General features: G+C 46.1%; 1 protein-coding gene across 1 annotated transcript in view; it reads left to right on the forward strand.

The window, feature by feature from the left end:
* The first annotated feature begins 216 nt into the window (after positions 1–216).
* Positions 217–20,176, forward strand: part of MATN2 (matrilin 2) — a 205,400-nt gene continuing 185,440 nt past the window's right edge. Inside the window, exon 1 of the mRNA XM_030217050.1 lies at positions 217–708. The gene's annotated coding sequence lies outside the window, so the exon portion shown is untranslated. The remainder of the gene's footprint in view (positions 709–20,176) is intronic.

Raw genomic sequence — 20,176 nt, forward strand, 5'->3', positions numbered from 1 at the left:
CAAGGTTTAGGTTTTTATTTCCATCTCACCCGTGCTGCCCCTCCTCCACCTTATATGCAAATTATGTTTGCTTTTTTACCCCCCCCCCCCCCCCCCCCCCAATCCTCTCATCCAAGCCCCATTATTCTGTCTTCCTTTAATTTTCCTCTTGGACCTACTGGTTACTCTTTGCAGTTCACTTAATGGATCGGGACTGGAGCTCGCCTGTTCTTAGATAGTTCCGGGTTTAACTTTGCATCCCTCCCTCTCATACAGCCCGCTAATTGCTTGCTATGAAGTTATGAAGGCGAAAAAAAGTTACTGGAGGCAAGGAAGGAAGGAAGAAGCCCTGTTGCTGTTGGCCAGACTAATTCCACATCTGCACCAGCACGTCCCTTTCATTTCACTTTATCCCTATTCCCGTGTTCTCCTCCTCTTGGGAGGCGTCTGCTCCCCTCTCCTGAGTGCCCCATCGGCGCTGGCCAGAAAGAAAAGGCTTAGGAAGGAGAGGCGGATGTTTTGAAGCCCGGATCAGCCCCCAAAGGGACCTTCTGCCTCTTTTCCCTTTCTCTCTCTCTCCCCGGCTTGAAAACTGGGAAGAGAGTTTTGGAAGTGGCCGTTCCTGCTCCCCAGCCCCCGATCGATGACAGTCCCCAGGGCAGGTGGACAGTTTATCATCTCCTCGGACTGCTGCCTGCGCCAAGCTTTCTTCCCGGCTGCCTGTGACAGGTAAGACATGATTGCAACCTGCTGCATTGGAATGTGCGCAATGTTTCCAGTGCCAGACTTTGACCAGGGCGGGGGTGGATGGGGAAGAGATGCCGCTCCGAAACAGAAGCTGCAAGCGCTGCCTGCTGTGCCCCGGGCTTGCACGGCGGATGAAAAATGAACTACAGCGGTGGACGGAAAGAGAGGCAGCCAACGGCAACCACAATAATGTGCAATGCGAAAAGTTATCCCTGGGCACTGTCAGAGCAAAAGATCTGAAGACACGCGGTTAGATTTTCTGTCATCACTTTAGATCAGGGATGTGCTGGGAATGTAATGCTTAGAAAACTGGAGCGCCTCGGTGAGATAGAAAGAAGCCCGTGAATCGAGAAGGATAAGGAACCGCTATTGGCGCCCCCTATAGGCCAACTCTTTACACCTGGCTGAGCCTTCTGGTAGGGTTAAAGAGTAGGACCCGCAAATCCCCCATTTAACAATTATGTGCCTGACCACATCGGATGCTGCACTAATATATAGATCGTAATATGGGTCAGCAAACAACCCAGTTGTAGGTGATACTTTTTTTTCTTTTTTATTGCACTAAATATTACTTGTTTCGGTTTATGTCAAGCCTATTCAGAAGTAGAACAAGGCCAGTTTAAGTCAGGCACAGAAGGTGTTTACAATGTAAGGGCCAGAGAATGTCTAATCTTAAACACATTAAGGCAGTTATGTGCTCATTCAGTAAATAGGTCCCACTGACAGTAATGGAGATTGCATTAAATCACATTAATGTGTGTTAGCACACCTTAGTAAATCCAGCTCTAAGTTTGTAACTGTACTTCTCTGACCAGCTTTCTAGGGTTATCATCCATTCTTCAGGTCAGGGAAGGAAGGATAATCCTGGTAAGCTAGTCACATTGTACTAAGCTAGTCTAATGAAAAGGTATCACCCTTCAACCTGTTCGTTGACACTTATTTATTTCTGTTAATCAACCTGAATGCATGGAAATAAAGGTTAAAAAAATCAGGTGATACCTTTTTACTGAACTACCTTCCTGCATTTCTTACTAGCTTTCAGGAGTTAACACTCAAACAGCAACCACAGAACTATGTACTTAACTAAACTCAAAACTCTTTTTTGGAATTAAATATGACCCTGCGGATGCTTGTGGTTTCTCTGGGACTTGGGGGAATCTACAATTACCTTTGCTTGGCTCGTTCTGAAAAGAGTATTGAGTTCAGGTATATTTTTTATTATAATATTGCACAGATTTTTGTTATAGTTGGGGCAGGCCCTTCACCTAGGACAGCAGCTTCTTGGGGGGGGGGGGGGGAAGGGGAAGGGGGAAGAAGCTGCAGTTAAAGCAAAAAAAATAGATCTTGAAAATTGGCAGTTTTCAAATAGTCCGTTTACTCTTGTGAATAGCTTTTGGAAACTGTCCTCATTATATATACAGTGCAATCCGCTTAAGTGCAAGGGTCTGGGACCAAAGAAATACATGCAGTTAACCGGAGCGTGCACTTAACCGTTGTGACCCAAAGAAGCTTGACATCTGATAAACATATGTACAGTACTGTTTATTATACGTACAGTATACAGTCTCCGTTAACTGATGTTGTACAGTCTCCGTTAACTGACGTTAGGCTTACTTGAAGTAATCAGTCATAGTCCTCTGTACACTCTTGTGTCTGTGAGTTCCATAGACTACGTCTGCCAGATGGTAAAAACTGTCATAGGACTGACATTCAGTGGCCTCCAGATAGGCCCGCACGGTGTTGAGACTCTCCAGCGCTCTTGCAAAAGTGACAGGAGGAGGTTGTTGAATTTCATCAGCATGTGCCTCGCTGCTCATTTCTTCATCTGTTCCATCATCAGCCGTTGTTGCCTGTGTGTAGGTGCGTATCTCGACATCAGTGCTGTCTTCAGCTGTTTGTAGATCGTAATCAACAGCTACATAGAGATGGAACTCCTCTTCAGTAACACCGGCTGGGAGGTCAATAACCTCTTCATCTGACGTGTTTGCAACAGCTGCATCTGTTTCATCCCTCTCACATCCTTAACAAAGCTTGCCCACTTGTAGCAGTTCACAATGGTTGCCTGTGTAACAGGATTCCAGGCTTCTTTCTGCATATGTAGGGAATCAAACAGTGATAGATTATGAGCCAGTTCAACAGCACGTTTATCCTTGCCAGTCTGGTCATCCATAATGCTCATCAGACAACGTAGCACAAGAGCCCGATAATGTTGTTTGAAATTGGCTATTATACCCTGATCCCTAGGTTGGATCAGAGAGATAGTGTTTGGTGGCAGGAAGACCACCTTGACGTTAAACAGCCTGACATCATCACTGTGTGCAGCACAATTATCACAAAGCAACAAAATCTGACACTTTTGTGCCCGCATTCTAGTGTCTAACTTCTTTAGCCACTGCTTCCAAATTTTCCCAGTCATCCATGAATTTGCGTTAGCCTCGTATGACACAGGAAGTCGCTTAACATTCTTGAAACAATGGGGCTGTTTGCTCTTTCCAATGATGAGGGGTTCCACCTTCTCACTCCCATATTGCAGCAAAGGAAGATCGTCAGTCGGTCCTTCTATGTTTTACTTCCTGTAGTTTCGACTTGTTTGAATGCAAGTGTTCCATCAGGAATCGCTCACCAGTAGAGACCGTTTTCGTCAGCATTGAAAATGTCATGAGGTGCAAACTCGTTCAAGATGGTAGGAAGAACTGAAACAACCCAATTTTCAGCACCAAAGTCATCAGCGTCTTGTTTTTCACTATCCTGTTTCTTGAATTTTATGTTCTTCTTCTCCTTCCATCTTTCCAACCATTCAACAGTGGCTTTGAATTCAGTTAGTCCAAGACTTTCAGCTAGCTGATTAGCTTTCTCCATAAGCAGTGGACTACTGACAGGAAACTGTCTGCTCCTAACTTGAGAAAACCACCGAAGAAGAGCATCTTCTACATCCTCAGCTTTTCCCGCCCGTTTTCATTTCCTGTGTGGATTTGTATTGTTTTGCCAGTCTTCCAGAAGCTGATCTTTCTGCTTCAAGATATGTGAAATTTGACTGGGATTGACACCATATTCTTTAGCAATAGATGCTTGACTTTGTTTTCTAATTTTTTAAGAACTTCTATTTGTTCAGCCAGTGTTAAAGTCTTACAGTTGCACGACGATGACGATGACTCCAGTGTACACTCTAACAACAATCTTTCGCTTATTCTGCCTGTGGCAGTTAACCAACGAGATTTCAAATTTACCGCCCCTTTGTCACGTGCCAATCGGCTTCCATATTCCATGCATGCGCTTATGCGGAGTCTTTCCTGCAGAGGAGCGGTGTTAAACCATGCATATTAGCGAATCTTGCACTTATCAGTGGTGTGCTAGTTTGTCCCCATAGAAATTGATGGCACCAAAAAATGGGACCAAAGTACGGCATGCAGTTAAACAGAGCATGTGCTTATCCAACGTGCACTTAAATGGACTGCACTGTATAAATTTACAATGCAAAAGTTAGGGGCCCTTTTACTAAGGCACGTGGACAATGGGGAGCCGGTTGATATTGTATATCTGGATTTTCAGAAGGCGTTTGACAAAGTGCCGCATGAAAGACTCCTGAAGAAATTGCAGAGTCATGGAATCGGAGGTAGGGTATTATTATGGATTAAGAACTGGTTGAAAGATAGGAAGCAGAGAGTAGGATTGCGTGGCCAGTATTCTCAGTGGAGGAGGGTAGTTAGTGGGGTCCCGCAGGGGTCTGTGCTGGGTCCGTTGCTTTTTAATGTATTTATAAATGACCTAGAGATGGGAATAACTAGTGAGGTAATTAAATTCGCCGATGACACAAAATTATTCAGGGTCGTCAAGTCGCAGGAGGAATGTGAACGATTACAGGAGGACCTTGCGAGACTGGGAGAATGGGCGTGCAAGTGGCAGATGAAGTTCAATGTTGACAAGTGCAAAGTGATGCATGTGGGTAAGAGGAACCCGAATTATAGCTACGTCTTGCAAGGTTCCGCGTTAGGAGTTACGGATCAAGAAAGGGATCTGGGTGTCGTCGTCGATGATACGCTGAAACCTTCTGCTCAGTGTGCTGCTGCGGCTAGGAAAGCGAATAGAATGTTGGGTGTTATTAGGAAGGGTATGGAGTCCAGGTGTGCGGATGTTATAATGCCGTTGTATCGCTCCATGGTGCGACCGCACCTGGAGTATTGTGTTCAGTACTGGTCTCCGTATCTCAAAAAAGATATAGTAGAATTGGAAAAGGTACAGCGAAGGGCGACGAAAATGATAGTGGGGATGGGACGACTTTCCTATGAAGAGAGGCTGAGAAGGCTAGGGCTTTTCAGCTTGGAGAAGAGACGGCTGAGGGGAGATATGATAGAAGTGTATAAAATAATGAGTGGAATGGATCGGGTGGATGTGAAGCGACTGTTCACGCTATCCAAAAATACTAGGACTAGAGGGCATGAGTTGAAGCTACAGTGTGGTAAATTTAAAACGAATCGGAGAAAATTTTTCTTCACCCAACGTGTAATTAGACTCTGGAATTCGTTGCCGGAGAACGTGGTACGGGCGGTTAGCTTGACGGAGTTTAAAAAGGGGTTAGATAGATTCCTAAAGGACAAGTCCATAGACCGCTATTAAATGGACTTGGAAAAATTCCGCATTTTTAGGTATAACTTGTCTGGAATGTTTTTACGTTTGGGGAGCGTGCCAGGTGCCCTTGACCTGGATTGGCCACTGTCGGTGACAGGATGCTGGGCTAGATGGACCTTTGGTCTTTCCCAGTATGGCACTACTTATGTACTTATGTACGTAGGCCTAACGTGGGATGGACTGAGGCATCCCATGGTAATGTTCCATTTAGTGCACGCTAATCCTGTGCTGGAAAATACTTTTTATTTTTCAGCACGGGAGGCATACCCATCGGCAGACATTATGGCATGCCCGGCGCTAATCGGTTAACGTGGGCACATTACTGCACACTATCTGATTAGTGCAGGGGTAGCACAGGAGCCCTTACTGCCTCCTAAATATGTGTTGATAAGGGCTCCTATGGTATTGGCCATACGTTAATGGGGAAATTACAACTCCCCCCCCAAACACACACACAAACATGACCATTTTACTTGCATGCTAAAAGTGGCTGCAACATGCAGAAAACCCACATGCTGACAACAGTGCCGGCCACTTTTTAGCATGCCTTGGTAAAAGGACCCTTTAATATTTAAAAGTATGATGTTCAAATATGCATTTTTATAGGATGGAAAGGACGACTGTTGAGTTTAATTATTAAAATTGACGGGAGATACAAGAGGTCTAAAAGTTAATTGAAAGGATTTGTAAGGCTGAAGGTTTGTCTAGGACATCTAATACCCTTGCACTAGCCCTAGTTGTGTGTCCATATTTGTGAGTAACTAAACCATAACTGCTACAATAATGTACTGAGAAACAGTGAAAATGCAAATGTGCAGTCAATTACACTGCCACAGTTCTTAGTCTGGAGTTTGCATGTGGTAGTTATTATTACTGTCAATCACAGAAGCATTGGTGGTTTATGTGGCTATCATAAAATCTCATCACAGCTTCATCCCTTGTTAGCAGATATTGAAAAATTGGGTTTATGAAGGGGCAGGATCACCAGTGTGAGCGAGCAAAAGCGGTTATGAGGCAGAACACATTTCTACTAAAATCCAGAGTGAATTACTAAGCAGACTTAACATTTATTTTAACATATATAACTCAGTACCCACACTATCCAAAGTACTAACAGGTAACAATAAAAACATACATAATATATTCCAAGGAGACAGGACATTGCAAAAAAACAACATGGTAGCTCTTGACCCTCCCTTTCCCCAAGCCTTGGCTCACCTCTTGTGTTTGCTTCTTACATTCCTGTGCCCACTCTGCAAAGTGTTTGTGGCTAGAATCCTGTGCCCATGCTGACTTCATACATTTCAAAAATTCATAATGACCACCTTCCAGTCTGTTCTCACTCTTGCCAGGCAAAACTACTGTGTCTAGCTGACAAACTTCCTTGCCTCCAACCCTTGCTGGCCACACTCACCTCCCTCTTCAAACTGCACTCCCTTTGCTCTCTGCCTAGGTGAGAGCTTACTATTTTCATGACGAGAATCCCAAGTTCCCCTCCAGTTCTCCCCACCCCACACTGAAATCACAGGGAAACACACTGCCTCTTTTCTCCTCCAAATTCACTATTTGTTTCTGTAACCCAGCGGCGTAGCCAGACACCCAATGTTGGGTGGGCCTGGGCCCAAGATGGGTGGGCAGAAGAACCCCACACCATCCCACAGGTGATTTGGTCTCTCCTTCTCTCGCCTGCATGCCATATATTATCTCAAACATCTTTCCTCTCCCACATACCTTTTAAATAGCAGATTTTCACTGGCAGCGAGCAGCAACTAATACACAATGCTCATGTTGGCCCCACAGCCTTCCCACTGATGCAACTTCCTGTTTCCGTATAGGCGGGAATAAGGCTGTGGGGCTGGAGTTAGCGGTATGTATCAGTCGCTGCTTGCTGCAGATGAAAATGTGCTATTTACAAGGTATGCAGAAGGGATAGATGTTGGGAGTTTTCAGCTGTTGGGGCTTGGGAATCCCTAACAGCCATATCATAGGTGTGCTGCTACAGGTTGGGCCTGAGCCCAAAGTGGGTGGGCCTGGGTCCATCTGGGCCCACCCATGGCTACGCCACTGCTCTAACCCTATTCTCAGCCAGCTTCTTCAGTCATCCTCTTCATCTGCCGCAACCTCAGTTTATCATGCTTCACTGCAATTTTTCCTGCTAGGCCTAGATTTAGGTATAGACAACACAGGCAACTGCTCTGTGCTGCTACATTTTTAAGGTGCCAAACACCCAGGTCAAAGAGGAACCTGGTCCCACTTACCTTAGACCATATGCAAGCACTGCTTCAGAGGAGTGACCCTGTGGCACTATGGCCTTTCTCTGTTCTTCTTCCAGCTCTTCGGTCTTTGGGATCTTGGACACCTTCTCCCCACTCCTGCTCTCTGGGATCTACTGCTCTGGTCTTGCCTGTGGGTAGGGTTACCATATGGCTCCAGAAAAAGGAGGACGGATTGAGCCAGCCGGGTTTTACTTCCATTGCTTTCAATGCAAGTAATTGAGCAAGCCGGGTTTTACTTCCATTGCTTTCAATGGAAAGCAATGGAAGTAAAACCCGGCTGGCTCAATCCGTCCTCCTTTTTCTGGAGCCATATGGTAACCCTACCTGTGGGCACCAATATCTTATATCTATCCCAGATTGCTGGTTTCAGATATGCTGTGATCATGCTGCTTCTCAGAAACCAGCTAGCGCTAGATGATTTTCACAGGTACTGTGATAGGGAATTTGCCTCATTGTTAGTACTGCTGGATTTCTCAGCCATATTTGACACTATGGACCACAATGTCATTCTAACTCAACCATCAGAAACAGTACTTGCCTGATCCAGGTCCTATCTATCAGATAGACAAGTTCACACTGGTTGGCAGGCACCTCTTCGCCACCTTGGACACTGAGCTACAGGGTACTACAAAGACCCATACAGCCACCTATTTTGTTTAATTTCTACCTCAAGCCACTAGCCAAGATGATTTAGTCAATTGATATTCAGGTCTCCATCTATGCAGACCCCTGTCACTCATGAACATTTGTTCCAGACTTACCTACAGTGGGGGAAATAAGTATTTGATCCCTTGCTGATTTTGTAAGTTTGCCCACTGACAAAGACATGAGCAGCCCATAATTGAAGGGTAGGTTATTGGTAACAGTGAGAGATAGCACATCACAAATTAAATCCGGAAAATCACATTGTGGAAAGTATATGAATTTATTTGCATTCTGCAGAGGGAAATAAGTATTTAATCCCTCTGGCAAACAAGACCTAATACTTGGTGGCAAAACCCTTGTTGGCAAGCACAGCGGTCAGACGTCTTCTGTAGTTGATGATGAGGTTTGCACACATGTCAGGAGGAATTTTGGTCCACTCCTCTTTGCAGATCATCTCTAAATCATTAAGAGTTCTGGGCTGTCGCTTGGCAACTCGCATCTTCAGCTCCCTCCATAAGTTTTCAATGGGATTAAGGTCTGGTGACTGGCTAGGCCACTCCATGACCCTAATGTGCTTCTTCCTGAGCCACTCCTTTGTTGCCTTGGCTGTATGTTTTGGGTCATTGTCGTGCTGGAAGACCCAGCCACGACCCATTTTTAAGGCCCTGGCGGAGGGAAGGAGGTTGTCACTCAGAATTGTACGGTACATGGCCCCATCCATTCTCCCATTGATGCGGTGAAGTAGTCCTGTGCCCTTAGCAGAGAAACACCCCCAAAACATAACATTTCCACCTCCATGCTTGACAGTGGGGACGGTGTTCTTTGGGTCATAGGCAGCATTTCTCTTCCTCCAAACACGGCGAGTTGAGTTCATGCCAAAGAGCTCAATTTTGTCTCATCTGACCACAGCACCTTCTCCCAATCACTCTCGGCATCATCCAGGTGTTCACTGGCAAACTTCAGACGGGCCGTCACATGTGCCTTCCGGAGCAGGGGGACCTTGCGGGCACTGCAGGATTGCAATCCGTTATGTCGTTATGAGGCATATTTTCAAAGCACTTTGGGAGGCTAAGTTCCATAGGTTTCTATGGAACTTTGGGAGGCTAAGTGCTTTGAAAATGAGCCTCAATGTGTTACCAATGGTTTTCGTGGTGACAGTGGTCCCAGCTGCCTTGAGATCATTGACAAGTTCCCCCCTTGTAGTTGTAGGCTGATTTCTAACCTTCCTCATGATCAAGGATACCCCACGAGGTGAGATTTTGCGTGGAGCCCCAGATCTTTGTCGATTGACAGTCATTTTGTACTTCTTCCATTTTCTTACTATGGCACCAACAGTTGTCTCCTTCTCGCCCAGCGTCTTACTGATGGTTTTGTAGCCCATTCCAGCCTTGTGCAGGTGTATGATCTTGTCCCTGACATCCTTAGACAGCTCCTTGCTCTTGGCCATTTTGTAGAGGTTAGAGTCTGACTGATTCACTGAGTCTGTGGACAGGTGTCTTTCATACAGGTGACCATTGCCGACAGCTGTCTGTCATGCAGGTAACGAGTTGATTTGGAGCATCTACCTGGTCTGTAGGGGCCAGATCTCTTACTGGTTGGTGGGGGATCAAATACTTATTTCCCTCTGCAGAATGCAAATAAATTCATATACTTTCCACAATGTGATTTCCGGATTTAATTTGTGATGTGCTATCTCTCACTGTTACCAATAACCTACCCTTCAATTATGGGCTGCTCATGTCTTTGTCAGTGGGCAAACTTACAAAATCAGCAAGGGATCAAATACTTATTTCCCCCACTGTACATCCCTGAATAAACTGACCACCTGTATCAGCAATTCAAGAATGAACTAAAACAACAAACGTTACCTGAACCCAAGTAAAACAGAGCTCCAGTGGCGGGTCTCTAATGAAAACAGTCACACACCCAATATCAAAATTCCTTTTGGGAGCTGTGAACTCCCCTATAAAATCAAGGTCATGAAGCATGGGGTACAGCTAGATTCAACACTTAACACTGATTTTTCAAATCCAAGCAGATTTCAGGAGCTGCCTCTACCTTCTGCAACAACTACACTGTGTCTCACACAGTACATTGAGATGACAAGTCTTGTCACAGTGGTTATCACTTCATGATAACATCAAGGCTGATGCAAGCCCTTTAAAGTCACTCTGCACTTGATTGACTATAAGGGGCTTGCACCAGCTCCAGTTGATTCAGAATGCTGCAGCATGGCTAAAGGAAGCTTGTAAGTAATGTGATTACATCACTCCATTTCTGCAAAACCTTCACTGGCTACCAGTACAATTCAGGGATAAATTTAAAACTCTATGTCTAATCTTCAAGGTCCTTAAAGGAAAAGGACCAGAGTACCTGAAGACAAGGAGGTTAGATTGAGAACTGAAGACAATACGAGGCTATCTAGCCCATTTGTATGTCTTAAAGACTGTAGGCGGAACTTGCTGGCAGTGGGCAGAGTCACTAGTTCACCCAGAACAATAGCAAACGCTATTGAAAGCAGTAGTAAAAGATTAGTAGTGATAACGGATTGCCTATGAGTGGTCCAGCTGTAAAGTCAAAAGCTGTTCCAGTTGGATAGGCAGTGCCTTAAAAGGTGGAGTACAAAAGATTTTATTTTTACTTATTTGACAACTTTTTAATTTATTTGAAAGCTTCCCATATGTAGATATAAATATCTTGAAATAACAGCTTCAAAAATTATTGTAGCTGATGGAAACAGCACTAATAAAGGCTGTATTTTGTGCTCATTTTTCTACACTATACAGTAATACATGGCCAAATTTCAGTGAGAATATTTTAACTGTTGTTGTAATCTGCTTTGGGAAGCCTGGTATTATAAAGATTGGAAGTAAAATTAAATTCTCCATTCACTGGGGCACATGGAATCACATGTTCACCTCATCTCTTTTGTACAAATGGATTATTCTCTTTTGAGCATGTTTCAGAGAAAAGTGGTTTTCATAAGTCAAAATAATAAAAATAAATATTTGCTTTCATGCAGATCTCTCATTTGTTTAAGCATAACTAAATGGGCTGTAAGCTCCTAATCCAGTTCATTGGTTTTCTTATATTTTGTTCTTGTGATGACTTATACTGTGCCAAAACTGGAAATACAGTGAGACAGAATAATAGAATTAAGTAAAATCCAAAATTCATTAATTTACATTATAATTGTGTTTGCATTTGGGTAATAACTGAGAAAATGGTGTTGAAAAATGACAAAGAAGAAATAAATATATATCACAGAACTGGAAAATGTTGGCACATTTAGACTGACTCTAGACTTCTATATGAAGGTAGCTTTGCCCTCATTATTGAATTTCTTCTTTTAAATAGTAGTAATAAACAATATTGTGCATTTTTATAATGTACCACTGCATTCCACAAAACAAAAGGAGCAAGTTCCCACAAACTATCTTTCTTTTTTTATCTAGGCACAGGAAAAAAACAAGATTTCAAATGCTCCCAGTTTTCAACCTAATTCATGTTTAATGTGGGGTATAAATGTCATAAATAAGTAATAAATGATTAGATAGAAACTCTGAATGTTGAGCACCTGGTTTTCATAACATGATGTCTGTTTTAGTTACCCTTTACTAGGAGAAAAAAATCCCCTCCAAATGACACATTGATTACGATTTATAACAAATTATTACTCTACCTATGAAAAGTTATTCCATTTGTATACTTCCTCTGTGTACATCCATATGCTGCACAAGTTGGCATGTTTGAAAATATAAGTGAGATTAAATAAAAATGCTAAAAATAATAAAGAACGACAGAGTGGATGCAGCAGCTCCTAGGTTTGTTTGCTTTGTTTTGAGTGTATGCTGAATGATGGCTGTGCGAGGAAGGGAAACACTGACTAACCTAAGTGACTTCAACTTTTTGACGTCATGCCATCTCCTGTTCACAATCAAACCTCCTTGCTTGAAGAACAGGATGCCCTTCTGCACACCTCCAAGGAGTATCTCTAACCACACCCTCTCCAAAGGAAATCACATGATCAATGTAGCCCCCACACTCTGAAATGCACTCCCAGAAAGGCTTCATCTAACGCAAGAAGACTATTGGGCTCATTTTCAAAAGAGAAAAACATCCCAAAAGTGGCACAAGTCTGTATTTGGATGTTTTTCTCACAAAAACGTCCAAATCAGCATTTTTAAAACCTATTTTTAGATGTGTTTCTCAGAAGTGCATCCAAATCTCAAGGGGGAGTGCCAGGGGCGTGTTTCAGGGCGGAACATGGGCATTCCTAAGACTTAGCAGTGTTGCCAGGTGGGCGGTTTTACCGCCCAATTGGGCGGTTTTCCGCGACCCGCCGCGGGAAATTTTTGCCCGCGGCGGGTTGCGGTTTTTTGGGCTGCTTTTTGGGCTTCAGGGTGGTTTTTTGGGCGGCTTTTTCGGCCGCGGGGGGCGGGGTTAGTGATGTTTTTGGGCGGGGATAGTGACGTTTTGGGCGGGGTTAGTGACGTAGGAGGCGGGGGCCGATGACGTGGGAGGCGGGGCCGATGACGGGGGAGGCGGGGCCAGTGACGGCGGGGGCGGGGTTGATGACGGCGGGGGCGGGGGTGATGACGCGGGGTGGGGGTGTCAGGGGCGGGGTTTGAGTTTGGGCGGGTTTTGGGCGGTTTTTGTGCTGGATTGGGTGGGAAAAAAATTTTCCACCTGGCAACACTGAGACTTAGATGTTTTTCAGCCATAATGGAACAAAACAAAACCGTCCATGACTAAAACGTAGACGTTTTGAGCTAGACCTGTTTTTATAATGAATAAGGCACAAAAAGGTGCCCTAAATAACCAGATGACCACTGGAGGAAATCAGGAATGACCTCTCCTTATTCCCCCAGTGGTCAGTAACTCCCTCCCATCCCCAAAAATGTGATGAAAAACATTACTTGCCAGCCTCTGTGCCACCCTCAGATGTTATACTTAGGTCCATTAGAATAGCATGCAGGTCCCTGGAGTAGTCTAGTGGTGGGTGCAGTGCACTGCAGACAGGTGGGCCCAGGCTCCTACCTCCCCCACCTGTTACACTTGTGGAGGAAACTTTGAACCCTCCAAAACTCACCAGAAACCCACTGTACCCACATATAGGTGTCCCCTTCACTCGTAAGTGGTGTACAGTTGGGGGTAGTGGGTTTTGGGGGGGGCTTAGCAGACAAGGTAAAGGAGCAATGGTGAGATGTGTATCTGGGAGCATTTTACGAAGTCCACTGCAGTGCCCCCTAGGGTGCCCTATTGCTTTCCTGGCATGTCACTTTTCTATTATTCTACCTGATGCCAAGCTTTCTATTTTTTATAACATCTGAGTCTTGTGTCTATTGTTTATCAGTAGATTTGGGCTTTGAATTCAGATCTATAGATAAAAAGGAGGTCTCATTACATGTATGTAAATACCAGAGTGCTATTTCTCCATACTTCATAGCAAGAGTGTACATTCCCTAATTACCTGTCCCAATGCAACTGAAGCTTTTACCTCCTCAGTGCATGTAAATGGTTTCATCCCTGTGTGGATTCTCTGATGCCGTGTGAGGCTTTATTTCCAACCAAAGCTTTTTCCACACTCAGAACATGTAAATGGTTTTACTCCTGTGTGTATTCTCTGGTGCATTGTGAGGTTTACTTTCTGACAAAAGCTTTCAAATCCCAAGGGGGCATGTTGGGAGAATGTTAAGGGTGGGATTTGGGCATTCCTAAGACTTGGACATTTTCCAGCCATAATGGAACAAAATAAAACAAATAAGGCACAAAAACATGCCCTAAATGACCAGATGACCGCCGGAAGGAATCAGGGTTGACCTCCCCTTACTCCCCCAGTGGTCACTGACCCTCTCCCACCCCAAAAAATGTGAATAAAAACATTACTTACTACCCTCTATGCCAGCCTCAGATGTAATTAGAGCAGCATGCAAGTCCCTGGAGTAGTCTAGTGGCGGGTGCAGTGCATTGCAGACAGGTGGACCCAGGTCCATATTTCCTCCTACCTGTTACACGTGTGGTGGAAACTGTGAGCCCCCCAAACTCACCAGAAACCCATTGTACCCACATATAGGTGCCCTCTTCACCCATAAGGACTATTGTGGTGGTGAACAGTTGGGGGTAGTGGGTTTTTTTGGGGGGGGGGGGGTTCAGCAGAGAAGATAAGGGAGCAATAGTGAGATGTGTGCTTGGGAGCATTTATTTGAAGTCCATTGCAGTGCCCTCTAGGGTGCCTCATTGTTCTCCTGAGATGTCTGGGGGACCAGTTTAGTAAGAATGCTGGCTCCTCCTACATACCAATGGCTTTCTTTTCTACGTTTTTGATTTGGACATTTTTTTTTTTTTTCAAAAATGGTCCAAAAAGAAAAATGTACAAAGCAGAAAACCTTGTTCAAAATGGTATTTTCGAAAAAAAAAAAAAAAAGATAGACGTTTTTCTTTTTTTGAAAATGACCATCTTTCCTATTCAGATTTTGGATGTTTTTTGCAAAACATCCAAAGTTGGACATAGACGTCATATTGAAAATGTCCCTTCACATTATAACGTGTACTGTTACTGGAATGTTTTTTTAATGTTATAATTGCTATAACAGGATGCCCACGTATAATACCACTTGGACACATAAGCGCTATTCTGTAGGGGTGTGCATAAGTAGCACAGTGTGTAAATGCCAAGGGATGTTCACATGGGTGGAGCAATGGAGGGGCATGGTCAGAAGTACCACTTATGCACACAACTTATAGAATACAATAACTTACATGTACCCTTGCTAGATTTGGCACCTGCAGTTACACCAGGGTCTCATTTTTGAAACAGAAAAACATCCAAAAACAGCACAAAGTGGCATTTTGACATTTTACTTGCCAAAACGTCCAATTCACTATTTTCAAAACACATTTTAAGCCATTTTTCTATGCAGTTCAACTGCAGTGCATCCAAATCACATGGGGGCATGTCAGGGGTGGGATTTGGGTGTCCCACAACTTGGACATTTTTCAGCCAAAATAGCAACTCTGGTTCCAGCTCTACTCTGTAGACTGGACCTGCTTTCCTATCTGCTTCAGCACCAGCAGCAATTCTTGGTTTCACTTCCTCTGGAGCACTCCTTGCTCCAGAACCAGCTTCTCTGCCAATTACACTCATGTGCAGGCTCTGTGCTTGATTAGGGAAGCCTCCAAGCTTGCTAATCAGTTTTAACTTTTTCCTCTGAGAAGTTCTGAGAGAAGAGGACATTTCTCTAGGAAGAGTGGAAGCAGTGCTACTGACCTCAATTAGGTGTTAATTAAGGTTATGTGAGGAAGGTAGAATAGCTGTAAAGATCACTAGGGCAGTCTGATTACTGTGCTAACTTTCAATGGGTCTGTTTGAAACAGTCCCCTTAGAATTAAAACTATATAGAGAGCAAAAGTCCCAGGTAACCTTATTCCTGAGAAGTTCTGAGAGAAGAGGACATTTCTTTGGGTAAGTGAACATTATTTTGCTCTGTGCTTTGCTGATTTAAAGATTGGGATAAAAGAGAAATTGTAGGTTTATTGATAAGGACAATTTGAATTAAAAAGCAAACTTTATTTATTAACTAGTTTCCATAGTGTAAACCCCTTTTCCCCATAGTTTTAAACTTGAACTTTCTGCCTAAGTAGAAACTCAACTGTCACAGCCTATAGCTTTAACAGATAGCCTCTAGAAGGCACAGAAGGGCCTAGTTCAGTCCTCTTTCTCACCCATCCTCCCTAACTCCCACCCACCCCTAACATGCCTCTTCATTTATAGTCCTAATTTATAGTCAACTAGTCAAATTAAGATAACACGAGGTGAGTTTTCATTACTGAGTTTTAATTTGTCGCGTGCCCGAGGACCTTGGCACACTGTCAGGCTTCTTCCCCGGGAGCACTGGTTTCGTGAGTCCTTGGACCACTACCGTGGAGCGGCAGTGGCAGGCAAGATCACCTACAAGGTAGAGATGAGACAAGACTGGACTGGAACCCCGGACTGGAGTTCTACACAGGAATACTCAGAACTGGAACGCACCGGACGGGTGCGCACTGGAGTGGGGCCCGCTGGACTGGACACACTGGAGTGGCCTCACAGGACTGGAACATACAGGAGTGAAACCCGCTGGACTGGAACCCACTGGACCTAGGCTTCACCTACACTTGACTGCCTTCCCCCTCGGGTTGAGCCCTCAGGTTCTGGCAGCCGGTAGGACTTACAGGAACCGCAGGAATGAAGGTCCAGGAGTGCCCCCTGGCCCCTAGGCGATGGCAAGGCAGACAGGCAGGGAATGTCCGGGTTCTGGCAGTAGGCAGGTTCAAAGCAATGGTCACAGAAGGGCTGGAAACCCACAGAGCAATAACACAGAAGGGCTGGAAACCCGCAAAGCAATAAACACAGAAGGGCAGAAAACCCACAGAGCAATAAACACAGAAGGGCTGGAACCCCACAGAGCAATAAACACAGAAGGGCTGGAAACCCACAGAGCAAATAACACAGAAGGGCAGAAAACCCACAGAGCAATAAACACAGAAGGGCTGGAACCCCACAGAGCAATAAACACAGAAGGGCTGGAAACCCACAAAGCAATAAACACAGAAGGGCAGAAAACCCACAGAGCAATAAACACAGAAGGGCTGGAACCCCACAGAGCAATAAACACAGAAGGGCTGGAAACCCACAAAGCAATAAACACAGAAGGGCAGAAAACCCACAGAGCAAATAACACAGAAGGGTAGGAAGCCCACAGAGCAATAAACACAGAAGGGCTGGAAACCCACAAAGCAAATAACACAGAAGGGTAGGAAGCCCACAGAACAATAAACACAGAAGGGCTGAAAACCCACAGAGCACAAGACAAGGAAAGCAATCAGTGCTAACAGCACACTAACCTCGGGACCTAAGGCACTGCCGAGGAAATGGCAATGCAAAGGCCAGGACTGTAGTCTTCAAGTCACTAATAAAGCCCTTCAACACCAGAGCCACAGGTGCAGCAATCACCTTGCAACCAAACAGAGGCTTGACACACAAAGCAGTCATCCCATAGGAAGGAACAGCGGGAGCCATCTTGGATACTGGCAAGGAGGAGGAAGCGGCAGCCATCTTGGAAGAGGCAAAGCCCACACAGGTGAGGTTCAGTAGGGCAATCAGCACACAGAGCCAGAGAGAAACTAAGACAGAGACAGACACAGAGACAAGCAGAAGCCAGCACAGCCACTGACTCCCAGAAACAGGGTAAGTATGAGGGTGGTCACGGCCACAGACGTGACAGTACCCCCTCCTCAAGACCCCCCTCTCGGTCTCCCTGAGGAGTTCGGGTGTCCAGGGGTAACTATGGTGAAACCTCCTGATGGGTCTCAAAAGCCCGACATAGATCACTGGACTGGAAGTCACAAAGAAGTTCAAAACTGGCAGACAGGAGCGGAACTTGTCAACAGGTGGCTCCTTCCAATCACCGCTGGGCCCACTCAGGAACTTGGATGCATCAAGAGGAACCACATTCAAAAAGAACCCTTCTCCGAGGGAACCCACAATGTCCTGGACCTCTTGGCAATTCCATATAATGACAGGAACAAAGCTGGAGCCACTACCCCAGCTAACATCAACAGCTGGGCCGGGGCCCGAAGTGGCAACCCAGTCTTGACAGGAACTAGAAGTCTGAACAGCAGTAGATCTGGAACTGGAACCTGGGTTGGCATCCAAAACGGGGCCGTGATTGGGACCCAGACTGGAATCAACCCCTTCACTGTAACTGGAACTGGATTGAGGAGCTTGACTGGAACTAAAACTCAGAGCAGGCTCAGCATCTTGGCTGGAAGTGGAACTAGGAACGGACTCAGCATCTTGGCTGGAACTGGAACTTTGAACAGGAGTAGAACCGGGACTGGGACCCGGACAGGAATCAGAAGCTTGACTGGCAGGGCCCCTCAAACTGGACTCAGGAGCTTGGCTGGGAGCGCCCCGCGAACTGGACTTTAACTGAGGCTTGGCAGAACACACCCTTTGGACAGGGATCGGAGGCTCGAGCGGAAGCGCCACTCGAACTGGCCTTCGGAGCTTGATTGGAGGTACCCTCCAGACTGGAAGTGGAGGTGCCACCTGAACCACCCTGTGGACTGGCATCGGAGGCTTGGTTAGAAGCCCCCCTCGAACTGGACTCAGTGGCTTGACTGGACGGGTCACTTGAACAAGAACCGGAGACTTGACCCGAAGCGCCACTTGCACAGGAATCTGAGGCTCCATCGAAGGCTTCCCTCGGACTGGACTCGGAGACTTCAAAGGGCGTGCCACTTGAACGAGGACTGGAGGCTCGACCTGGAGCGCCACTTGCATAGGAATCTGAGGCTCCATCGAAAGCCTCCCTCGGACTGGACTCGGAGACTTCAAGGGCGTGCCACTTGAACGAGGACTGGAGGCTCAACCTGGAGCGCCACTTGCATAGGAATCTGAGGCTCCATCAAACGTCTTCCTCGGACTGGCCTCGGAGACTTAAGCTTCCTCGTTACTTGGACTGCAATTGGAGGTTCAGTATGAAGCATCCCCTGGACTGGACTCAGTGACTTAGGAGGCAGCGCTACTTGAACTGGGGTCAGGGGCTTGGTGCGACGCCTCACTCGGCCTGACCTCAGAGACCTGGTCAGGACCGTCCCTCGGAACGAACTCAGAGGCTTAACTGGCGGCTTCACTCGAACAGGATTTGAAGACTCCACTTGAAACTCTCCTTGGACTGGACTCAGCGCCGGTGGACTGGAATCCCGAATAGGAACTAACCCGCTATGGTACCGCAGGCTGCTCTGCTGAGGAGACCTGAGCGGAGGAATTCCCCGGCGTCTTCTTTCGGCCTCAGCTTCAGGAGTATCCCGCAGAGCTGGCTCCTCCAGAAGTCTGAGGCGGTACTCACAGAGCGAGATAGCAGGATTCATGTCAGAAACTGGGCTATGGCGGACCAGACGCCACCAGAGACGCTTTCTTTCAGCTGCTGCTTCAGGAGTAGCCTTCAGGGCTGGATCAGACAAAAGTTTATCTCGGTACTCCCGAAGCGTCATAAAAGGACCCAAAAAAGAAACTGGGCTGACATAAGGATCAGAGTCAAAATCAGAAACTGCACCCAGATTGTCCACCGGGAACGAACTCATGGGCAGGCAGCCCACTGGGAGTGATGATCTTGCCGGACTCATGGCCTTTGCATTCTGTCGCGTGCCCGAGGACCTTGGCACACTGTCAGGCTTCTTCCCCGGGAGCACTGGTTTCGTGAGTCCTTGGACTACTACCGTGGAGCGGCAGTGGCAGGCAAGATCACCTACAAGGTAGAGATGAGACAAGACTGGACTGGAACCCTGGACTGGAGTTCTACACAGGAATACTCAGAACTGGAACGCACCGGACGGGTGCGCACTGGAGTGGGGCCCGCTGGACTGGACACACTGGAGTGGCCTCACAGGACTGGAACATACAGGAGTGAAACCCGCTGGACTGGAACCCACTGGACCTAGGCTTCACCTACACTTGACTGCCTTCCCCCTCGGGTTGAGCCCTCAGGTTCTGGCAGCCGGTAGGACTTACAGGAACCGCAGGAATGAAGGTCCAGGAGTGCCCCCTGGCCCCTAGGCGATGGCAAGGCAGACAGGCAGGGAATGTCCGGGTTCTGGCAGTAGGCAGGTTCAAAGCAATGGTCACAGAAGGGCTGGAAACCCACAGAGCAATAACACAGAAGGGCTGGAAACCCGCAAAGCAATAAACACAGAAGGGCAGAAAACCCACAGAGCAATAAACACAGAAGGGCTGGAACCCCACAGAGCAATAAACACAGAAGGGCTGGAAACCCACAAAGCAATAAACACAGAAGGGCTGGAAACCCGCAAGGCAATAAACACAGAAGGGCAGAAAACCCACAGAGCAAATAACACAG

Source organism: Microcaecilia unicolor, chromosome 1, assembly GCF_901765095.1.
Source record: "Microcaecilia unicolor chromosome 1, aMicUni1.1, whole genome shotgun sequence".
NCBI lineage: Eukaryota > Metazoa > Chordata > Amphibia > Gymnophiona > Siphonopidae > Microcaecilia > Microcaecilia unicolor.